This window comes from Coregonus lavaretus (assembly GCF_964263955.1).
Source record: "Coregonus lavaretus genome assembly, chromosome: 4".
In the NCBI taxonomy this organism is placed as follows: domain Eukaryota; kingdom Metazoa; phylum Chordata; class Actinopteri; order Salmoniformes; family Salmonidae; genus Coregonus; species Coregonus lavaretus.
In genome coordinates this window covers 9844214-9866509 of record NC_139991.1, presented here as the reverse complement: position 1 = coordinate 9866509, position 22296 = coordinate 9844214, and positions in this window count along the sequence as shown.

Below are 22296 nucleotides of genomic sequence, written 5' to 3'. Positions count from 1 at the left end.
TATGTACTCCTCCATCAGAGCTCCAAAAGAGAGGGAGGAGATGAAAGACAGATGGAATGACAGATAGACGGAGAGAGAGTGACAGGAAAGACAGAGAGAGGGAACCGTGAGATAACAGAACGAGAGAGAGGAGGAAGCTGCTTCACCCCCGTCCCTCTCCCTATCATCGCACACGACCCCGCTCCCATCCCTCACACACACGTTCTCCCTGTCTCCCCGTCTATCTCACCATGTCTGCAAAATTGTTGTTTTCAATTTATTACACATTCCACTTGTTAAGCGTGCAATCCTCCTGGGTGCAATTTTAAATGGAGGCGGCAAAACTATCAACAAATCTTTGTTTGTCCCCTGGCAGAGAGCTCGGTTAGAAGGATAACAGCCGCCTCAGAGAGGAACAGGCTGGAACAATGGTGAGGATGGGAACTCTAAACAGCTTCCTGTAGCGCCACGCTGCAGTGCAAGACTGAGCACCGCTTCAGAGGAACAGATAGAGAAAGAGTCAGAGAAAGAGAAAGTCAGAGAGAGAGAAAGTCAGAGAGAGAGAGAGTCAGAGAGAGAGAGAGAGAGAGAGAGAGAGAGAGAGAGAGAGAGAGAGAGAGAGAGAGAGAGAGAGAGAGAGAGAGGTAGAGGGGAAAAAAGAGAGATTGAGAGCACATTCAGATAGAGGGATACAGAGAGAGAGAGAATGAATGAAAGCGAGAGAGAGAGAGACTTAAAACAAACAGCTTATTGACTCTGCTGGGGCGACTGAGCGCTGATCTGAAGAGAAGAGTGGGAGCAGTGCAGTGGCAAAGCACCGAGTTCCTCTGAAAAGTCTTTAGTCTTTTACCCAGGCCTTTTCCCAGCTCTCACAACCACTTAGCACTCTCTCCCTGTGGGTATCATGGGCCTGTTGTGACACTGTCTCAGGGGTCCACATACAGTGCCTTGCAAAAGTATTCATCCCCCTTGGCGTTTTTCCTATTTTGTTGCATTACAACCTGTAATTTAAATGGATTTTTATTTGGATTTCATGTAATGGACATACACAAAATAGTCCAAATTGGTGAAAAATAACTTGTTTCAAAAAATTCTAAAAAAAAAAATAACAGAAAAGTGGTGCGTGCATTTGTATTCACCACCTTTGCTGTGAAGACCCTAAATAAGATCTGGTGCAAATAATTACCTTCAGAAGTCACATAATTTGTTAAATAAAGTCCACCTGTGTGCAATCTAAGTGCATATATACACCTGTTCTGAAAGGCTCCAGAGTCTGCAACACCACTAAGCAAGGGGCACCACCAAGCAAGCGGCACCATGAAGACCAAGGAGCTCTCCAAACAGGTCAGGGATAAAGTTATGGAGAAGTTAAGATCAGGGTTGGTTTATAAAAAAATATTCACAACTTTGATCATCCCACGGAGCACCATTAAATCCATTTTTTTTTTTATTGAAAGAATATGGCACCACAACAAACCTGCCAAGAGAGGGCCGCCCACCAAAACGCATGGACCAGGCAAGGAGGGCATTAATCAGAGAGGCAACAAAGAGACCAAAGATAACCCTGAAGGAGCTGCAAAGCTCCACAGCGGAGATTGAGTATCTGTCCATAGGACCACTTTAAGCCGTACACTCCACAGAGCTGGGCTTTGCGGAAGAATGGCCAGAAAAAAGCCATTGCTTAAAGAAAAAAATAAGCCATGTGGGAGACTCCCCAAACATATGGAAGAAGGTACTCTGGTCAGATGAGACTAAAATTGAGCTTTTTGGCCATCAAGGAAAATGTCTGGCGCAAACCCAACACCTCTCATCACCCAGAGAACACCATCCCCACAGTGAAGCATGGTGGTGGCAGCATCATGCTGTGGGGATGTTTTTCATCGGCAGGGACTGGGAAACTGGTCAGAATTGAAGGAATGATGGATGGCGCTAAATACAGGGAAATTCTTGAGGTTCACCTTCCAGCAGGACAATGACCCTAAGCATACTGCTAAAGCAACACTCGAGCGGTTTAAGGGGAAACATTTAAATGTCTTGGAATGGCCTAGTCAATGCCTAGACCTCAATCCAATTGAGAAACTGTGGCATGACTTAAAGATTGCTGTACACCAGCGGAACCCATCCAACTTGAAGGAGCTGGAGCAGTTTTGCCTTGAAGAATGGGCAAAAATCCCAGTGGCTAGATGTGCCAAGCTTATAGAGACATACCCCAAGAGACTTGCAGCTGTAATTGCTGCAAAAGGTGGCTCTACAAAGTATTGACTTTGGAAGGGTGAATAGTTATGCACACTCAATTTTTCAGTTTTTTTGTCTTATTTCTTGTTTGTTTCGCACCAAAAAATATTTTGCATCTTCAAAGTAGTAGGCATGTTGTGTAAAACCCCCAAAAATTCCATTTTAATTCCAGGTTGTAAGGCAACAAAATAGGAAAAATGCCAAGGGGGGTGAATACTTTCGCAAGCCACTGTACTAGAGGCCTGGAGACTGAGAATACAGAGCTGTAGAGTTAAGACAGGGCTTTAAATCACATAGGACACAACACTTAGGAATGACATTGGATTTGTCAACTGAAATGCAGTATTTCTGAGTCATATTATGTATGTACAGTATATATGGAGACAAGAGGAGCAGACTGGTTAATCACTGCCAGCTGCAAAGCATAAGTCATTAAATATGTTGCACTCTCACAGAACAACTGAATACACTTGTTGCTTTGTATATAACACCATTTGCTAGAAGCTTTAAGACATGGTCCCACAAATATGTTATCTCTATATTTACTATGTGGTGGCCTTGGCCTTCGGTTTCTCCAGACTTGACTTAACCCTGTGACCCACCATGCCCATATAGGGTGTCGGTGAGAGTGCCACCAGCCACCAAGACATCCTGCTCCTCACTAACATCCCCAGCACGCCATAGCCCACCCATCACACCCTGCCAACCTCTAACAAACAACGCAAAAAAAAACGTTACTAATTATTGAAGGTAACATATTGAATCTCTAACTGACAGAGTTATGTACTGTCACCCGTCCCTCACACTAAAAACTGGCTCCTTCAGCCTTGAACCAGATCCTTCCACAGTGTTAAAAATATGTGTTGTTTCTCATTAGCACAGTGCCTAAAATAGGACAGCCAAGTGTGGATTGGTAGAGGACTTACACTGGGGACATGAAGTTGGCCACATACACACCCATGCATCAAGGCATAATAGTACTGTATGTACACACACATATACTCAAGCACACAAACACACATGTATGTGAACACATGCACACGCAAACATTTATTTTGACCTCAGTATAAGAAAAAACTAGTCTAGAAAATAGCTTTTATAACTGATAAAAAAGAGAATATCAATGTATTTCTGACTCCGCCCAAGAAATAGCCTGACTCCTTGAGAGCAGCGCTGGAGAGGATAGGAGTGGGTAATCAGTAACAGAGGGCTTCTCTATGGATCCAGTCTGGTTTTCATTAGCATGCTGGCCACTGCCTCCTCACATCTCTGTGTATTTAAATAGTTAATGGACTAGCCATCCGCTCTGCTACTGTAAGTAAGGAAGGGGGCCCCGATCCTCAGAAGTTCTATCTTTCAGATCAGGAGGAGTGACTTTGGAATACTGCAATATTCATGAAGTGTTTGGGAACTTTATACCCTTCCTTGTCTTTGAAGTCTCCCAGATTGCATCCACTTCTCCAAAAAAAGCCTCCGTCCATTTGCTTGTTAGTAATTGGACACTGGTTATATATCAGTTTTTTCCCCTGTTGGTTTTCTGTTGGTTTTCTTTGCACACGTTGGGAAAAGCCGGAATGCCTTCATATGATAATGCCAGTTGGACTCGACTCCTCCTGGGGAATCAAGAACGCTGGGAATCGCTCGCGCTCTGACGCCGGGAATACCGATCTGACCAACCATAGCCGTGCCCGACAAGCCCTTCTCCACCCTTACATTTTACATTTTAGTCATTTAGCAGACGCTCTTATCCAGAGCGACTTACAGTTAGTGAGTGCATACATTTTTCATACCCTTCATTCCTTTGTTCCCTCCTTCCACCCACTCTGTGAATTCCCCCTACGTCTGACCCAGCCAAGGGTCTGTCTCTCTTGGTAGACACCCACTAACCGAGGGGCATGGTGGGGGGCGACCGTTCCTCTGTTGAGCTTAACTGTGCATTCTGTGATGATCGATGGCCAGGGGAGATAGAAGCGATAGCACAAGCAGAGGAAGGAGAGAGTAGGAGGAGAGAGGAGAGAAGAAGAGGTAGAGGAGAAGGGTAACACTATCCCCGTGCAGGATACAGGCGAGAAGTCTGAATGACTCGCGCCAAGCCCAGCCCAGACACAGCAGCAGAGAGCAGAGATCAGTAAAGGCAGCAGGACCCCTTTGAAGGAAACTATCAAATATTAAGGGGAAGTGGATACCTCTTGGCTGACTAAAGTAATGTGGCTGGGCGCGGGTCTGTCCACCCGTAGACCCACCGTAGTGGTGTGAGACATCTATTTTTTCCCTGTAGCGCTTGCTCTCTCTCTCTCTCTCTCTCTCTCTCTCTCTCTCTCTCTCTCTCTCTCTCTCTCTCTCTCTCTCTCTCTCTCTCTCTCTCTCTCTCTCTCTCTCTCTCTCTCTCTCTCTCTCTCTCTCTCTCTCTCTCTCTCTCTCTCTCTCTCTCTCTCTCTATGGGGTAAGAGGAAGGTCACAGAGCTCAGAGCCACACACAGACCTGTCAGGATAAGCGGTCCTGCCGGGTAAGCACACCCATCGGCCCGGGGGGTCAAAGCGTGAGTCCTGGACTTTGGTACAGATTTAACCCTCCTCTGCTACCATCTCCATCCCCCCCCCCCATCCTCTTCATCTCTGCTAGTAATATCAACCCTTAGCGGTAGAGACTGAATAATAAGATGGGCTTACTTTTGATCATCCCTGCTTTAGCATAAAAAAATCCCTTTTCCTCTTTTAAAGGCCTTAAAGCCAATAAGCGGCTTGTTACAGACTTTTTTCTTCCCGCACGCTAAAAGAGCAAACAACATCGGATGCTGTTTTGATATGCAAATTAAATATAAACTATTAGTGTTGATATCAGTACATTTCTATCGCCGGCTCACGAAGAAGAAAAAAGATTGCTTCTTAGACCATGCTTCTGAATCTATTATACAGTTCACAACCGCTGTTAAACTAATACACCATCAACACGGAAGAGGGTGAATCCATACACACATAAAAGCATATTCACAACAATAGAAACAACTTTTCAATAGACGGGTTGGTTGTTTAGCAACAAAACCGACTCGTGCTCAACTATGGGGCAAAGCAGACGGGGTTGGCTTAGATTGTTGACAATATGCAAACTATATTTCGTCTCCAATATTTATTGAAAACAAATACATTTGCACATTGAGCACTTGTTGTCTCTCAAATACATCGTTACAGTTGTTGATTAGCTAGCTAGCAACAGTCAAACACCTCAAAACAAGACATGGTATCAAGAACAAGGTAAAACTAGCTGAAACGCGCCACCTAAGAATCCCCACAAGGCAGCTGCTTGTCATTGTTGCTAGCTATCTGACCATCCAGAATCACATCATTTTCGTGACGTTGTCAGCTAACCCGTCTATACAGACTGCACCAGTGAGGCTGATAATGTTAAAACACAGTCCATCTCTGCCTTGTGTTTGTTTTCCCCCCAATGTATTTTCTTTTCTTTATATGTTCGCTGTAAAATCAACAGGTACAGTATAGGAGGAAGAGATATAGAGTTGTTCTATGTCTCACACTAGAGGTAGAATAAAGGGTCTCTCTGCCCAGTGGACAGCTTCTGAAAGAGAATGACAAATACCCCAGTAGGCAGGCAAGGGAATGCCAGCGTTATCTAATACATTCATCAATATGTCCACTAAGCTCCTGACTGCTCTTAACCCTGCAGCTATCTCCCTCTCTCTACCCCCCTTCCTCCCCTTTCTGCAGAACAGGCAGCTCAAAGTTAGTGATACACACCGTGCCAGCCCAGATGGTCAGCCGCACAGTCCAAGCATGTACCACTCAGCTCAAACAGTCTTTGAACAAACCCTTCTCCCCACTCCAGATGGCATGCCATGCGTGACACTAATGCCACGGGGGAACCGTGACGGTATCAGTGTGACAAAGTCCCTAGAGGTCCGTGTGTGTGTGTGTGTGTGTGTGGTGCACTGTTTGTTTGTGTGTGTGTATGAGAGGATCCCTTAGGTTTCTGGCTCTGTCTAAAAACATATTCAACATATTCAAATAATTCTAAAGTCTTATAATTAATCTAAATTGATTAGATATGTTTTTTTTGAAATGTCTTACTAAATGTCATGTCAAAAGCCATACATTTTATTTTAATATACTGCTTCCTATTCATTAGAACTGTTCTGTTTCAGATGCACTGTTGTACGGAGGGAGTATTAGAGTCCTCTGTACTGTGTGTGAATGAAATCCTCAGAACTGAATATGAAAATAATGAGAGAGAAGAAATCTGCCCATAATCACAACTCAGAGACTACAGTCAGACATCAGGTTCAATCAGCCTCCCTACAGACTGTCACTCTGTAAAGACATCATCAAGCTAGTCTTCACCACACCTTCCCAAGCATATTCCCCTAAAAGTGCAGTGATTCTGCAGTAATTGAGACATATCTAAACGCTTGATTCAAGCTTAGAGAAGTATATATTTTTACTTTGAGACTGATAAGGCGACAGAGAAGCCTCGAGGCACGCCAACAGCACATACACACAAGCATGTTCACACACACAAACACACAAACACACACTGTGCACAGACACAAACACACACGCTTAAACAAAGCCACATAGCCTTTGTGTGTGTGTGTGTGGTGTGTGTGCCCACCCATTTATGCATGTATGTGCATGTACGTGTGTGTATTCTCGGGCAGGCAAGGGTTTTCTCCTGCTGTGCAGTACCCCTCTCTACCCTCCCGGAACGTCAAGGGGCTTTTATATCCAGAAAAAAATGGGAAACATTGACGGGCTATTCCCTGTGATATTCCTTATTCCTGCTGAAGGCCCCTCTAAATTAAAAAGCAGTTATGAATAATCCTCAGTGGACTTCTCTGCTTAAATTAATGCCTCAATTAGATTGGGAACATTAAAGGTAGTAATGATTTCCACTCCTCTGTATTGTAATTTAAGGCATGCTTACTCTTGCCTGTGAAAGCAGTGCTTGGCTTTGAATGTATTAGACTAGATTAATGAAGGGCGGATAGGAGGCTAACATTTAGAGTCAGTCCACTCTGTAGCCCTTACTTATGTGCCAGGCCATGAAGCTCTATCATGTTTCAGCTGAACAGATAATATGTTTAATTAAATTAGATTTAATAAACTTTATTTATCCCACTAAGGGTAAATATGTTAAGAGCAAAATGGATTGGAATATATAGAACACAATATAAAAAACAACAACTAAAAAAAATACAAAAATACATTTTGTGATTGTGATTTATCACAGAATGAAAAACATCAAATGTCTCAGTAGGTAACGGTGTCATCAGGCAAATTACTCTTTCCTCTCCATAACTTCTGTACTTATCTAATGTCATATTTAAAATATGTAAGGACAGTAGACAGTGTTTCTGGGTGAGGGTACCACTTGGTCAGCTCCATCACCTCTAGGCTCCTGTGTGTCCCTCAGTCAGTCCTGTTACCCCCTGTAGCTCCCCTCTCTAGCTACCTGAGCTCAGGGGCGGGATTGTAACGATCGCAGGAGGAGAAAGCGATCTGTCCCCCATCGATCCAGACTGTCAGCACGGACTGGACGTCCACCCCGGCACTATCACTAACGCTATCGCTAACGCTATGGAGGCCAGGCCGGGTAACAGCAGTGACCGCAGACTTGCGTGCCTGGTCACCTCTAATCAAACGATGAGGCATGGGTGGCGAGAGGGTCACCTTCCAGTCCCCCTGCTCCAGCCCTGGGTGCTGACGGGTATCTGGTGGGTGGGTGCAGTTCAACCGGAGTCAGGCCTAAGTTTGGTGAAATTAGCAGGAGAGGGATGCCAGTGGGCTTATGTTGTATTAATAGGTTAAATCAATGGTGACCTTATTTTTGGTAAAGGAGCATGGGTAATTGGAAGTCCCGGACCACGTTGAGGATTACAATGTTTATCCTCGCATAATCCAGATAAACATTAAGACATGGCGAGCAACATGCTGATGAGCTTCGGGCAGGAGCAATCAATCACAAAGCGAGATAAATAGCCCCTTTGGCATTCCTGCCAAATGAACGAAGGTTAAAGTCAACAGCTCTAGCGCCACAGTGGCTCTCTCTCTGCCGCTGTTAGTCTGTGGTTTTAAGTCCTGCACTCAGGTACTGCACATTCTGAAATGAGTCAACACGTCCTAAATAGTTGGAGGGTATGACGGGGAGCCAAATGCGAGATATTACCAGCAACAAAGAGCCACAAATAGTGCCGTTACACCACCATCATTTCTCAATATTTTGTTTGGAAAAGTTAGGAACTTTAATTTAAAGTTGACCATTTTATTTGTTTTTTTTGTTATTCAAATAAACAATCAATTCTCTCCATAACTTGCGGTCGATAATAAACTCTGTAAACATTTATCACATGCCCCAGGCTTGTGGGTACACCCGTTTCTTTTGGGTTACAGGGGGCCATTTTGCCAGGCAGCACATTTGCCTATTCACACAGGGAAATGGGCAGAAACTCCTCAAGCAGAACATATTCAGGAGGCGCGTTTCTGAGGACTTCATGTTTGCAAATGACTTGCAGGTACATACATAAACCCCCCTACCTGCGTGTGATAAAGGGACTTGTTGAAACCCAGACAAGCGAGTCTGCTTCTTAGCGACTCAAACCAGATGCCGAGCAGTATAGCGGAGGAGATGGGTGTGGGGGGCAGGAAGGAATGGAGGGGAGATGGGGGAGACAGACGCAAGTTCATTCCCCATCCGTGCGTCTCAGTGATAAGGAGACACTGGAAGCTTGTTTACATGCGGCAATGGGAAAACAAATTGAAAATTCCTGCCGGGACGCCGATGCATATCAAAACAGGATTATTTTACAAATAATCACCCACACCACAAACTGTCACCAGCTAATCTACACTTTGTTAGAATTCAAATTACTTTCACATGTTTACATTGCCATTACGGCAAGGGCAGGGGCCCAGCCACTCTGAGGGGGCCTATTTGCACAAGAGGAGCAATAAAAAACGGATAAAATAAAATAAACTTCCCATAAATATTCCTGAAGGGAGAGAATGCAAAGGTCCTGTCGTCTGAATGGGAATATTGAATAGGGAGGGGCTTCAGAATAATAGTGGTGGAGAGTCCCCGTCGTGAAGCAGGAGACAGCAGACAGATGGTGGTAAGATTTGATGGCTTCCTCTGAGGGGGGCTGAGTTTAGCTGAATCGGAAAGGGCTGGACTGGGCCGAGCTGGGCTGTAATGAGCTGAGGTGAACTAGATCTGGGCTAGATCAAGGTGGAACTGTTTAAGCAAGTCTGGTCAGATCTGAGTGAGGCGTTGCGGAGGTGCATTAAGTTTGCATTGTGTCAGGAGGAGCAGAGCAGAGGCATCTTTTGTCTCTGGATCAGGTTGCCAGTGTTTATCAGTTGGAGCTGTGCTGTGCTGCGCTGGAACTGAGGCCAGACACATTATCCCTTTTAGAGGCATGTCATTCACCCCGGGCCGGGCCATCTCACACACGGCTGCAGTCGCAGCCCCACACAGAGAGTAGCAGTCTGCAGGCCTCAGCACTGGAGGGAGCCATGGAAAAACCCACACAGATTCTATCCCTCCTGTCCAACAGATCAATGGGGCTTGTCCTTAAGTGAGAACGTAAGTGCAAACCTGGTGTGAGACAGTTCTCACGTAACACAAGCCCTGTCACTGAGTCACTGTTCCTGTCGCTGAGGGGAGGGGGACTTAACTATTTTATCTTTACTAAATAGGTAAGAACACAGATACATTGCGGAAGCATGGCCCTAAAAGACTGTAAATTGAATCACACATCACATTACAATTAATCTGTGATTGGTGTTGTCACGCTCTGGCTCCGGGACTGTGTATTTTGAGCCAGGGTGTGTTCATTTGGTTGTGTGTGGTATTGGTTGTGTTGTATTTGTTTGGGTTTCCTTGTTTGGTCGTGTGACTCCCAATCAGTGGTAACGAGTGTCAGCTGTCGGCTCGTTATCTCTGATTGGGAGCCATATTTAAACTGTCAGTGTTCACCTTAGTGTTGTGGGTTTTTGTTCCGTATCAGTCTTTGTCACTGTGGACTTCACGTATCGTCATTGTTTGTTGTTTTGGTGTTCAGTACTTTAATATAATAAAGTCATGTTCGCTCAACGCGCTGCGCTTTGGTCTCATTCGTCAGACGATCGTGACAGAAAAACCCACCAAAGAAGGACCAAGCAGCGTGTCCAGGAGCAAGGAGACTGGACATGGGAGGAAGTGCCGGGTAAGGAGATCGAGAGGCTGGCGATGGCCCAGGTGGGCAAATCGTGGTCCTGGGAGGACATGCTCGGGGGCAAGGGACCTTGGGGGAGGATCAAGGCCCTGGCGAGAGAGGAGCAACGGCGTCAGCAGGGCCATCGTCGGAAGGACGAGAGGCAACCCCAAGACATTTTGGGGGGGGGGCACATGGCTTGGGCGGCTGGGCAGCAGGAGGCTGCCACAGGGCAATTTGGAGAGGAGGCCACCGGGTTTTGGGGGCCAGAAGGCAGGTTGGCGAGGCCGGGATGGAGAGCGGAACCAACTTCCCGTACTCAGGCATGGCAGCATGGGACGGGGCAGGTTCCGCGGTATGCGGAGCAGCGTACGGTGCCACGAGTGGTCCGGCACAGTCCTGTACGTCCTGTGCGAGCACCCCGCACGTGTCGTGCGAAGGGGGGTATGCAGCCAGGACGGAGTGTGCCGGCTCAACGCTCGTGGTCTCCTATGCCTCTCCGCGGTCCCGGATATCCTGCTCCAGTATCACGTGCTGTCATGTCGGTACGGGTACACAGCCCTGTACGTCCTGTGCGGATGCCTCACACAGAGTGTGTGAAGGTAGGCATTCAGCCGGGACGGGTTGTGGCCGCTCTTCATTCCAGGTCTCCTATCCGTCTCCACTGTCCGGTGAGGCCTGTCCCTGCTCTACGCACAAAACCTACGGTGTGCGTCGTCAGCCCAGCCCGGCCTGTTCCTGCTCTACGCACAAAGCCTACGGTGTGCGTCGTCAGCCCAGCCCGGCCTGTTCCTGCTCTACGCACAAAGCCTACGGTGTGCGTCGTCAGCCCAGCCCGGCCTGTTCCTGTTCTACGCACAGAGCCTACGGTGTGCGTCGCCAGCCCAGCCCGGCCTGTTCCTGCTACTCGCACCAAGCCAAGGGTGCGAGTCGTCAGCCTGGTCCAGCTCGTCCCTGCTACTCGCACCGAGCCAAGGGTGCGAGTCGTCAGCCTGGTCCAGCCCGTTCCTGCTACTCGCACCAAGCCAAGGGGGCGAGTCGTCAGCCTGGTTCAGCCCGTTCCTGCTACTCGCACCAAGCCAGGGGTACGAGTCGTCGGCCTGGTCCAGCCCGTTCCTGCTACTCGCACCAAGCCAAGGGTGCGAGTCGTCAGCCTGGTTCAGCTCGTCCCTGCTACTCGCACCAAGCCAAGGGTGCGAGCCGTCAGCCTGATCCAGCCCACTCCTGCTACTCGCACCAAGCCAGGGATGCGAGTCGTCAGCCTGGTGAGGCCCATTCCGGCTCCACGCATCAAGCCTAGGGTGCGTATCGTCTGCCAGGTCCGGTCCATTCCTGCCTCACGCGCCAAGCCAGGGGTGCGCGTCGGCAGTCCTGATCCAGCTAACTGGGTCAGATCGGACTGGGGGCACTACGGGGGGATTGTAGTAGGGTGGTGGTCAAGGCCGGAGCCGGAGCCGCCTCCGAGGAGTAATGCCCACCCAGCCCTCCCCTGTTTGGGGTTTTTGAGGCGCGGTCGCAGTCCGCGCCTTTAGGGGGGGGTACTGTCACGCTCTGGCTCCGGGACTGTGTATTTTGAGCCAGGGTGTGTTCATTTGGTTGTGTGTGGTATTGGTTGTGTTGTATTTGTTTGGGTTTCCTTGTTTGGTCGTGTGACTCCCAATCAGTGGTAACGAGTGTCAGCTGTCGGCTCGTTATCTCTGATTGGGAGCCATATTTAAACTGTCAGTGTTCACCTTAGTGTTGTGGGTTTTTGTTCCGTATCAGTCTTTGTCACTGTGGACTTCACGTATCGTCATTGTTTGTTGTTTTGGTGTTCAGTACTTTAATATAATAAAGTCATGTTCGCTCAACGCGCTGCGCTTTGGTCTCATTCGTCAGACGATCGTGACAGGTGTAATAATTTTGACATGTCATATTCAATCAAAATGAGCTACCTTCCTTAGATACAAATGTTGACATGAATGCCCACTAACAACTACTACGTGCAGTCATGCATGTAATAAATGATATTGAGGGAGTTGAGTCTGTACATGTCTACACCTGCAGCTCCTGTAATGACCTCTGGTGCACTCACTGTGCACGTGCCCACTAGTTCCCTGTTTCAAGTTGACAGCTAGTGTCAGACAGAATCTATGGAGTATTTCCATCAATAACTTAACAGTGCATCTCTTGTGAGTATATTAAATCAATAAAACTATAGCTACTCTTGTTTTCTGTTTCGTGTTTGGTTCATGTTGAATCATTTCCATAGGATGTTTTCTTATTTTAAATAATGTCTGAATGCTTGAGGTAATTCTTTCCCAGCACAATCAGTCTGGCCCTACTCAAGGACTGTCAGACTAGACTAAATATACAAGTTACGTCAAGGCACTGTACTAAGATCGGCATCACACCTCAAAGGCCATCTCCATGAGTAGTAAAACCCCCAAACGGACTCTAGGTCTGTGTTGAATGTCTGCTAGTATGTTTGTCCCCTAGCTGTGCTGTCATGGAGGCTAGCCTTATAGTTCCCATGGGAATAGGGTATGTGTCTTGTGGTGGAAACCACATTGAGTGACAGACACAGAGGAGACATGCAGAAGACATTCCATAGCCATGTTCTCTTTACCAGTGGTCGCTCTAAAAAGGCCATTCACTTGCTATTCTTAATTGCACTAAAGTTCTCATTTGAAAGGCTGATGCTTGCAGAATTCACAATCTATTTTACAATCTCCCTCCTCTTATAAAGGCTATTGGGAACACCAAACAACACTGTCATTTCACAGGGCAATATATTTTTTTAATTGGCTTCCAAAGCAATGCTGGGTGACCCCGGAGTAGTCATTTCACATGTACAGATCTTAAGGTCGTCCATGGGAAGTGTGGGTTCTACAAAGTAGAGACACAGACACTGGTGAGGTTTCTGTCAGCAGTAGTGCTAGTCTACTGCTTTCTCTGGTGTAACTTTGCTCCTGTGTTCCCAGCCCTTGCCTGAGGCGGCGAACGGCTTTGTCCGCCAAGGGAGGGCGGGAGGGGGGCAGAGGGGGAGGGGAGAGCAGGTTAGATTAGGTTTGACAGGGTAATGCTTTGAAAAGAGGGGGGGGTGTTAGATTATTTATTCTCAAACTCAGCCCATAATGGGACAGTGCATGTTTCTATTACGGCTGTGATAGAGACCATGCTAGTATTAATCCCTTGGACACACATGAGCTGTACTCTACTGTCTCTCCCTCTCTCCCTTTCTCTTTCTCTCTCTCCCTCTCCCTCTCGCTCTCTCTCTCTCTCTCTCGTAATCTTTCTCTTTCTTTCTATCTATCTTTCCATCTCTCTTTCTGTCTCTCAACAACAGTGGCTTGTGTTATCACCAGCTGTGTCTGTGGTGGAAACTGAGTGTGTGATATGTCCAATCCAAATCAGAACCAGATATTAGTCAAACCCAGGTCATCTGGGGATAGCTAACAACAGGCTGCACAAATGAACTGCTCTGAGATCAGATATTGGAAGACAGCTCTCCGCATTGATCCCAATACATTGTCCTAAGAACAGTAATATCTCTCAGAGTGAGGCTTAGCCCCTGCTAGGTGTCTGTGACTGTTCATCTGACAGTAACTGAGGGAGTCTCTGTCTCTTCCAGTAGAGTCATTGCACCAAGCACAAAAGCAACCTGAAAGGTTTCCTTCTGTGCTTTCTCCCGGAAGTCTTCTGAGAGATGCTGAAGTAAGTGAAATCAGGGTGCACATGCAAAAAAATAAGCTATCAAATGCTTATCAAATAAATGTATGGTTGACAACTAACATGCATATTTACATGTGAACCCTGCTCTCAGCTACTTCAGCTTCCTGTCTCTTTATATCTTGAGGTTGCCTGTTGTTTCTCTGTTCAGCTGCTGGGCTGTAGTCAGTGTTCTGTGTGGGAGTGTGGTGGTTTAGAGCAGAGAGAGAGGAAGGATGACAGAGAACAGACAGTCAAACAGAAAACATGTACGGGCGAAGGAGAGAGGATTGGTGGCACGTTTACATTTACATTTACGTCATTTAGCAGACGCTCTTATCCAGAGCGACTTACAAATTGGTGCATTCACCTTATAGCCAGTGGGATAACCACTTTACAATGTTTTTTTGTTTTTTTTGTTTTTTTGGGGGGGGGTAGAAGGATTACTTGATCCTATCCCAGGTATTCCTTAAAGAGGTGGGGTTTCAAATGTCTCCTGAAGGTGGTGAGTGACTCCGCTGTCCTGGCGTCGTGAGGGAGCTTGGCACCACAGATGAACTGCATAAAGAGGCTAATGACAAGGCTCTAATATGTGTGTGAATGGTATTGTATAATTTATGTGACAGGATACTACTGTATATCCAGTATGGAGAGTTAACAAATAAATAAACGTGAACAAAGTAGTCCATCGACAAGGCCTTGTATGCAAGCAAAATTATGTCCATTAATGTAACATAAGCATATAATGATGCACATACTGTATTCCAATCTGATTCTCATTTTTCACTCCTGCTCTCTTTGTCTCAGTCTCTCTCTTTCACATAAGCTCTCTCTCACATACACTCATACACACAAACATACAACTGTCTCTCTCTCTCTCTCTCGCTTGCTCTTGAGACATGATAACCGTTTACTATCTGGTAATTTTTCCTTGCTGCCTGTTTCACAACATCGCTAACCACACCGTTCAGCAGCGCAGAGGCCACGGCAGCAGCACGTAATTTCCTGTGACTCAGGGGGGGGTGGACTATGGCTGTTATATATGTTTTTTTTTTGTGAGGGGTCAAAGGTCAAACACAACACAACAGCAGCCAATGACAGTCATATGCTGCTACAAGGTTGGCACAGGTACCGAAACCACACAGGAAGGAGAGTTTGAGAATCATGACTCTTTGGGCTATTGAGATAGATCTGGGTTTATGGTATGATCAGTGTGCCCAGCCGCATAGTAGGAAGGAGAGGCAGAAATAGATTCCTTTCCGTTTGCGTTTCTCCAGTATATGACACACTACATACAGTAAGAGGGGATGTGATTGTAGTGCGTGGGAGCCTGGGAGGTGACCTGCAGGGCCTGAGCAGTCCACTGTGGTTAGAACATTACAGGAACATGGGTTGGATAGGGGCTAGAGTAGAGCTGTGGTCAGGCTGTTGTCACACTGGTCAATCAGATCATGATTTGTCCGATTTGTCCTTTTTTAGAAGGGAAGGGAGTAGTTCTCTCTATTTCTCAATCGTTATATGACTACCTAACCTATCTATCTCCTGACCGTCTGACTGTTAAACAGTCATCACTAGCCGGCCTCTGCCCAGTACCCTGCCTTGAACCGTAGACACTACCACTAGCCAGCTACCACCTGGTACTCTACTCTGCACCTTAGAGACTGCTGCAGTATGTACATAATAATGTTTACATACTGTTTTACCCACTTCATATGTACAGTACATATTGTATTATAGTCAAGCCTCATCCGATATAACTACTGCTGTACACACATTTTCTATCCATATACTGTCCATACTGTCTATACACACCATTCACATACAGCACATATATTTCTATTCCTGATACTGACATTGCTTGTTCTGATATGTCTTAATGTCGTTGTTATTTTTTGTTATTATTTTATTTATTGATTTAGGGGGTAGATCAGCTTTAATTTGCAGATAGATTGTGGCTTCCGTCAATGCAATTGTCTACAATTGTTTTAGTTTTTTTTACTTTTGGATAAGGTGTGTATTGTTATTGTATTGCTAGGTATTACTCCACTGTTTTAACTAGAAACGCAAGCATTTCGCTGCACCTGCGATAACACCTGCAAAACTGTGTATGTGACCAATACACTTTGATTTGATTTGATTTACCTGCACTCCTCTTTCTGGTCGTTCCTCATTTTGTCTCTTCCTTTAACTACTACTTGTATTTACACATGCACACACTTGACGATAAACGGAACACACACTCACAACTGTTCTTATTTACACACACTGCATGGGGAGGTGCATCCTTGATGTGCGTCACAGTATTGGTTTGGCTGATGCCAAAACAGCCTGGCATATTTAGACAGCAAATATACCCAAACCCACCCAAGCTTTATTGTCTGGGAGGCTTAGCTAAGGGGTACGCATGTATTGCAGGTGTCAAAATAATTTGAATAACACTGAGTATGTTTTGCAGGTTTTTTGACCCTGTGTAGTGTTGTGCAAGGTGTGTGTGTGTGTGTGTGTGTGTGTGTGTGTGTTTGCTGACATTGGCAGCACAGTGGCAGTTAGAGCAAATGCAGGTGCTACTGACTTTTGATGTGGGGAGAGGTGATGTAAGTGTGCCAACAAACAACACACACACCTCTGAGCTTCTATATGACCACCTCCACCACAGACACACCTTGAAATCCACTGCCTGTTTATTGAAGAGCTTCAGGGGTGTGTGAGAGAGATGGGTTGAGGGGAGCGCCATGGTTGATGATCATATAAATAAATGTAACTAAGGGAACTGGCTTTACTCTTTACTCCTCACTTGAACGCTGCACTCTCCAGAAGCCCAAGTTATACAGCAATGCTGTGTCATGGAGAGAGGGGAGTGAGGTTTTGGTTGGCCCACGGATTACTAGAATACAGGGAGCTGGATCGGTCACAACCCTCTCCTGAGGTCCCTGGTGGGCGTGGTGTTCTGATGAAATGACTGATGATTCACATCTTACTGTCAGAGGCTTTTAAAATAAAGTTTGCTCATACTCTCTAGAAACAGTACGTGAACACACTGCTCAGCACAGGGCTTGCCATTGAGTCACATAGCCTTCAGTGTTTCAGTTAGGTCAATCTCATTTCATCATGACAGCTGGGTGTGATTCTACAGTGTTCTACTAGTTCTTTGTTAATGTGTCTTTAGTACCTAGTTTTGGCTCATCCATAGCAGACTACAAATGCATTGTAAGTCGAGACTTAAACATATTACTTTTAAAGGCATACATGCACACATGTGCAAGCGCACCTGCACGAGGGCACACACGCACACACACACATTTCACCTCCCACCAGAGACACACACACCCCATCCCACACGTTCAATAATCCACTCTCATAAACTTTCTTCCCACAGACACAGATTGAAGACGTCACCTCTTGCAACTCATCCAAAATACCCCTCCTTTCTTCTCCTCTCTCCTCCTCTCCTCCTCTGTTCCCTGTGTGTCTTTGAGCTACAGATGGTTAAATGTGTGTTCTCACTCAGTGGGATCCCTATGGAAGCAGATGCCCAGGCAGGCAGGCCTGTCTGTGAGTGTTCCCATTGTGTCTAAAGCTGTCTGTGGGCTGCACATGGCTCTACGTCTCCCTGTACTGGATGTCACCATCACCCTGCTCCCATTAACTCATTACCTGAGAGGAGGAGCCGGCTAATATCACTCACTACAACACTGCACTTACCCTGCTAGGGAAGTCAGCCTGCTAGAATTATAATGAAGTAGTGATCAAAGGAAAATGCATGAATTTGTGTGAAGATGTATCAAAATATGTATCATGCATACAGTGACTTGCAAAAGTATTCATCCCCTTTGGCATTTTTCAAAAAAAAATTGCATTAAAACCTGTAATTTAAATGGATTATTATTTGGATTTAATGTAATGGACATACACAAAATAGTCCAAATTGGTGAAAAATAACTTGTTTCAAAAAATTCAAAAAAATAAATAACGGAACAGTGGTGCGTGCATATGTATTCACCCCCTTTGCTATGAAGACCCTAAATAAGATCTGGTGCAACCAATTACCTTCAGAAGTCACATAATTAGTTAAATAAAGTCCACATGTGTGCAATCTAAGTGTCACAAGATCTGTCACATGATCTCAGTATATATACACCTGTTCTGAAAGGCCTCAGAGTCTGCAACACCACTAAGCAAGGGGCACCACCAAGCAAGCGGCACCATGAAGACCAAGGAGCTCTCCAAACAGGTCAGGGACAAAGTTGTGGAGAAGTACAGATCAGGGATGGGTTATAAAAAAATATCCGAAACTTTGAACATCCCACGGAGCATCATTAAATCCATTATAACAAAATGGAAAGAATATGGCACCACAACAAACCTGCCAAGAGAGGGCCGCCCACCAAAACTCATGGACCAGGCAAGGAGGGCATTAATCAGAGAGGCAACAAAGAGACCAAAGATAAACATTAAGGAGCTGCAAAGCTCCACAGCGGAGATTGGAGTGTCTGTCCATAGGACCACTTTAAGCCAGGTTCATGCTCTACAACATCCGGAGAGTACGACCCTGCCTTACACAGGAAGCGGCACAGGTCCTAATCCAGGCACTTGTCATCTCCCGTCTGGACTACTGCAACTCGCTGTTGGCTGGCCTCCCTGCCTGTGCCATTAAACCCCTACAACTCATCCAGAATGCCACAGCCCGTCTGGTGTTCAACCTTCCCAAGTTCTCTCACGTCACCCCCCTCCTCCGCACACTCCACTGGCTTCCAGTTGAAGCTCGCATCCGCTACAAGACCATGGTGCTTGCCTATGGAGCAGTGAGGGGAACGGCACCTCTGTACCTTCGGGCTCTGATCCGTCCCTACACCCAAACGAGGGCATTGCGTTCATCCACCTCTGGCCTGCTGGCTCCCCTTCCTCTGCGGAAGCATAGTTCCCGCTCAGCCCAGTCAAAACTGTTCGCTGCTCTGGCACCCCAATGGTGGAACAAGCTCCCTCACGACGCCAGGACAGCGGAGTCACTCACCACCTTCCGGAGACATTTGAAACCCCACCTCTTTAAGGAATACCTGGGATAGGATAAAGTAATCCTTCTACCCCCCCCCCCCCCAAAAATTGTAAAGTGGCTATCCCACTGGCTATAGGGTGAACGCACCAATTTGTGAGTCGCTCTGGATAAGAGCGTCTGCTAAATGACGTAAATGTGCCCTTGAGCAAGGCACTTAACCCTAATTGCTCCTGTAAGTCGCTCTGGATAAGAGCGTCTGCTAAATGACTAAAATGTAAATGTAAATGTAAGCCGTATACTCCACAGAGCTGGGCTTTACGGAAGAGTGGCCAGAAAAAGTCCATTGCTTAAAGAAAAAAATAAGCAAACACGTTTGGTGTTCACCAAAAGCCATGTGGGACACTCCCCGAACATATGGAAGAATGTACTCTGGTCAGATGAGACTAAAATAGAGCTTTTTGGACATCAAGGAAAACGCTATGTCTGGCGCAAACCCAACACCTCTCATCATCCCGAGAACACCATCCCCACAGTGAAGCATGGTGGTGGCAGCATCATGCTGTGGGGATGTATTTCATCAGCAGGGACTGGGAAACAGGTCAGAATTGAAGGAATGATGGATGGCGTTAAATACAGGGAAATTCTTGAGGGAAAGCTGTTTCAGTCTTCCAGAGATTTGAGACTGGGACGGAGGTTTACCTTCCAGCAGGACAATGACCCTAAGCATACTGCTAAAGCAACACTCGAGTGGTTTAAGGGGAAACATTTAAATGTCTTGGAATGGCCTAGTCAAAGCCCAGACCTCAATCCAATTGAGAATCTGTGGTATGACTTAAAGATTGCTGTACACCAGCAGAACCCATCCAACTTGAAGGAGCTGGAGCAGTTTTGCCTTGAAGAATGGGCAAAAAATCCCAGTGTCTAGATGTGCCAAGCTTATAGAGACATACCCAAAGAGACTTGCAGCTGTAATTGCTGCAAAAGGTGAATCTACAAAGTATTGATTTTGGGGGGTGAATAGTTATGCTTTTCTCTGTTTTTTTATCTTAATTCTTGTTTGTTTCACAATAACAACTATTTTGCATCTTCAAAGTGGTAGGCATGTTGTGTAAAACCCCCCCAAAATCCATTTTAATTCCAGGTTGTAAGGCAACAAAATAGGAAAAATGCCAAGGGGGGTGAATACTTTCGCAAGCCACTGTATGTGTCATGCATAACAACAGACCACATTTTCTCTTTTCTCAAAATAAATTGAATAAAAAACTATTATTGTGGCCTTTCACACATCCTGTAATATCAGTGGGCTTTAGGGTAGTGTGTGTTCTCTCAGCTCCACTAGTGTCTGTCCAAACACAGTTATCTCTCTATCATGGTTTCCTCCTGCTTCCCAAAGACCCCTACTGAGAAAACAAACACACACACTAACCCATGTATCTGTCAGCGACCTGGACACAGGTATGTCTCAGGCTGGAAACAATCACAGTAGAGAGAGTGAGCGTTTGCGTGTGTGTGTGCGCATGGTTGCACGTGCATGGCATGTTTTCCTGGAAGTGGGAATAGTTTGGGAATGTTATAGGAAGCTCAAGGTGGTCAACAGAGTTATGGTGAGTGTGTAAGATCAGACAGGAGTTGGATGTGGGTGTTACATAAGTGACCCTACAATCCATTATCATGTCAGTTCATGTGGGAAGACGTTGCCCCAGATGAAACTGAACTCTCTGGTCCTCAACCCTCCCCAGCCCTCCTCAAACCTCCCCAGCTTTGTTCAGCCCTCCGCAATCTTTCCCTCTGCTCCTCAATCCTCCCAAGCCCTCTCCAGCCCTCCCCAGCCGTCCTCAAACCTTCCAAGCCCTCCCCAGCACTCTCTGGCCCACTGACCAGCCCAAGGCCAGGAGGCCTTTGTCTTTTTACGGTCCCCCTGGGCTCATAAAGCTCTGACAGGACAGGATACAGGGCTTTTAAACTGCCAGCGTGTGCCAACCCACTACACTTCAGAAACAGAGATACAGTAGTTCAAGTCTAGGTGCTTGGTCTTTGATGCCCATCTAACTGCACTGTGCTGTTCTAGGAGATAACCACAGACCAGAGAAGGCCTTTCCTGACCCACACACACCCTGCACCATGCACTCAGTCCAGAGACACACACCCTGCACCATGCACTCAGTCCAGAGACACACCCTGCACCATGCACTCAGTCCAGAGACACACACCCTGCACCATGCACTCAGTCCAGAGACACACACCCTGAACCATGTACTCAGTCCAGAGACACACACCCTGAACTATGCACTCAGTCCAGAGACACACACTCTGAACCATGTACTCAGTCCAGAGACACACACCCTGCACCATGCACTCAGTCCAGAGACACACACCCTGAACCATGTACTCAGTCCAGAGACACACACCCTGAACTATGCACTCAGTACAGAGACACACACCCTGCACCTTGCACTCAGTACAGAGACACACACCCTGCACCTTGCACTCAGTCCAGAGACACACACCCTGCACCATGCACTCAGTCCAGAGACACACACCCTGCACCATGCACTCAGTCCAGAGACACACACCCTGCACCATGCACTCAGTCCAGTGACACACATCCTGCACCAGGCACTCAGTCCAGAGACACACACCCTGAACCATGCACTCAGTCCAGAGACACACACCCTGCACCATGCACTCAGTCCAGAGACACACATCCTGCACCATGCACTCAGTCCAGAGACACACACCCTGCATCATCCACTCAGTCCAGAGACACCCTGAACCATGCACTCAGTCCAGAGACACACACCCTGAACCATGCACTCAGTCCAGAGGAAGTCATGACCTAAATTATCCTTCTCCTTCAGAATGAAGACAGTAAAGAAACAGAAGAGAAAAGAGACCAGGGACAACAAAACAAGGAAATGAACTAGTAAAGAAGGAGATAGGGGAAAGAAACATAGAGGATGTTGTTGTTCTCTAAGAGTCTCCTTGGGATCTAAGTTCCCCTGCCCCCCCTCACCCTCACCTTTGACCCCACACCCTTCACCAGTGCTGACGATGCCTCGCCCTGCCTTGCCCCTGGCTGCCCAACCCTTAGTTGTTATCCCTCTGCTTTTCCAAAGGGAGAAACAGGAGCATTGAGGGCCTCCTTGAGTGTCTCCACAACAGGGAGGGAGCTCTAAGCCAGCCGCTCCAGGCACT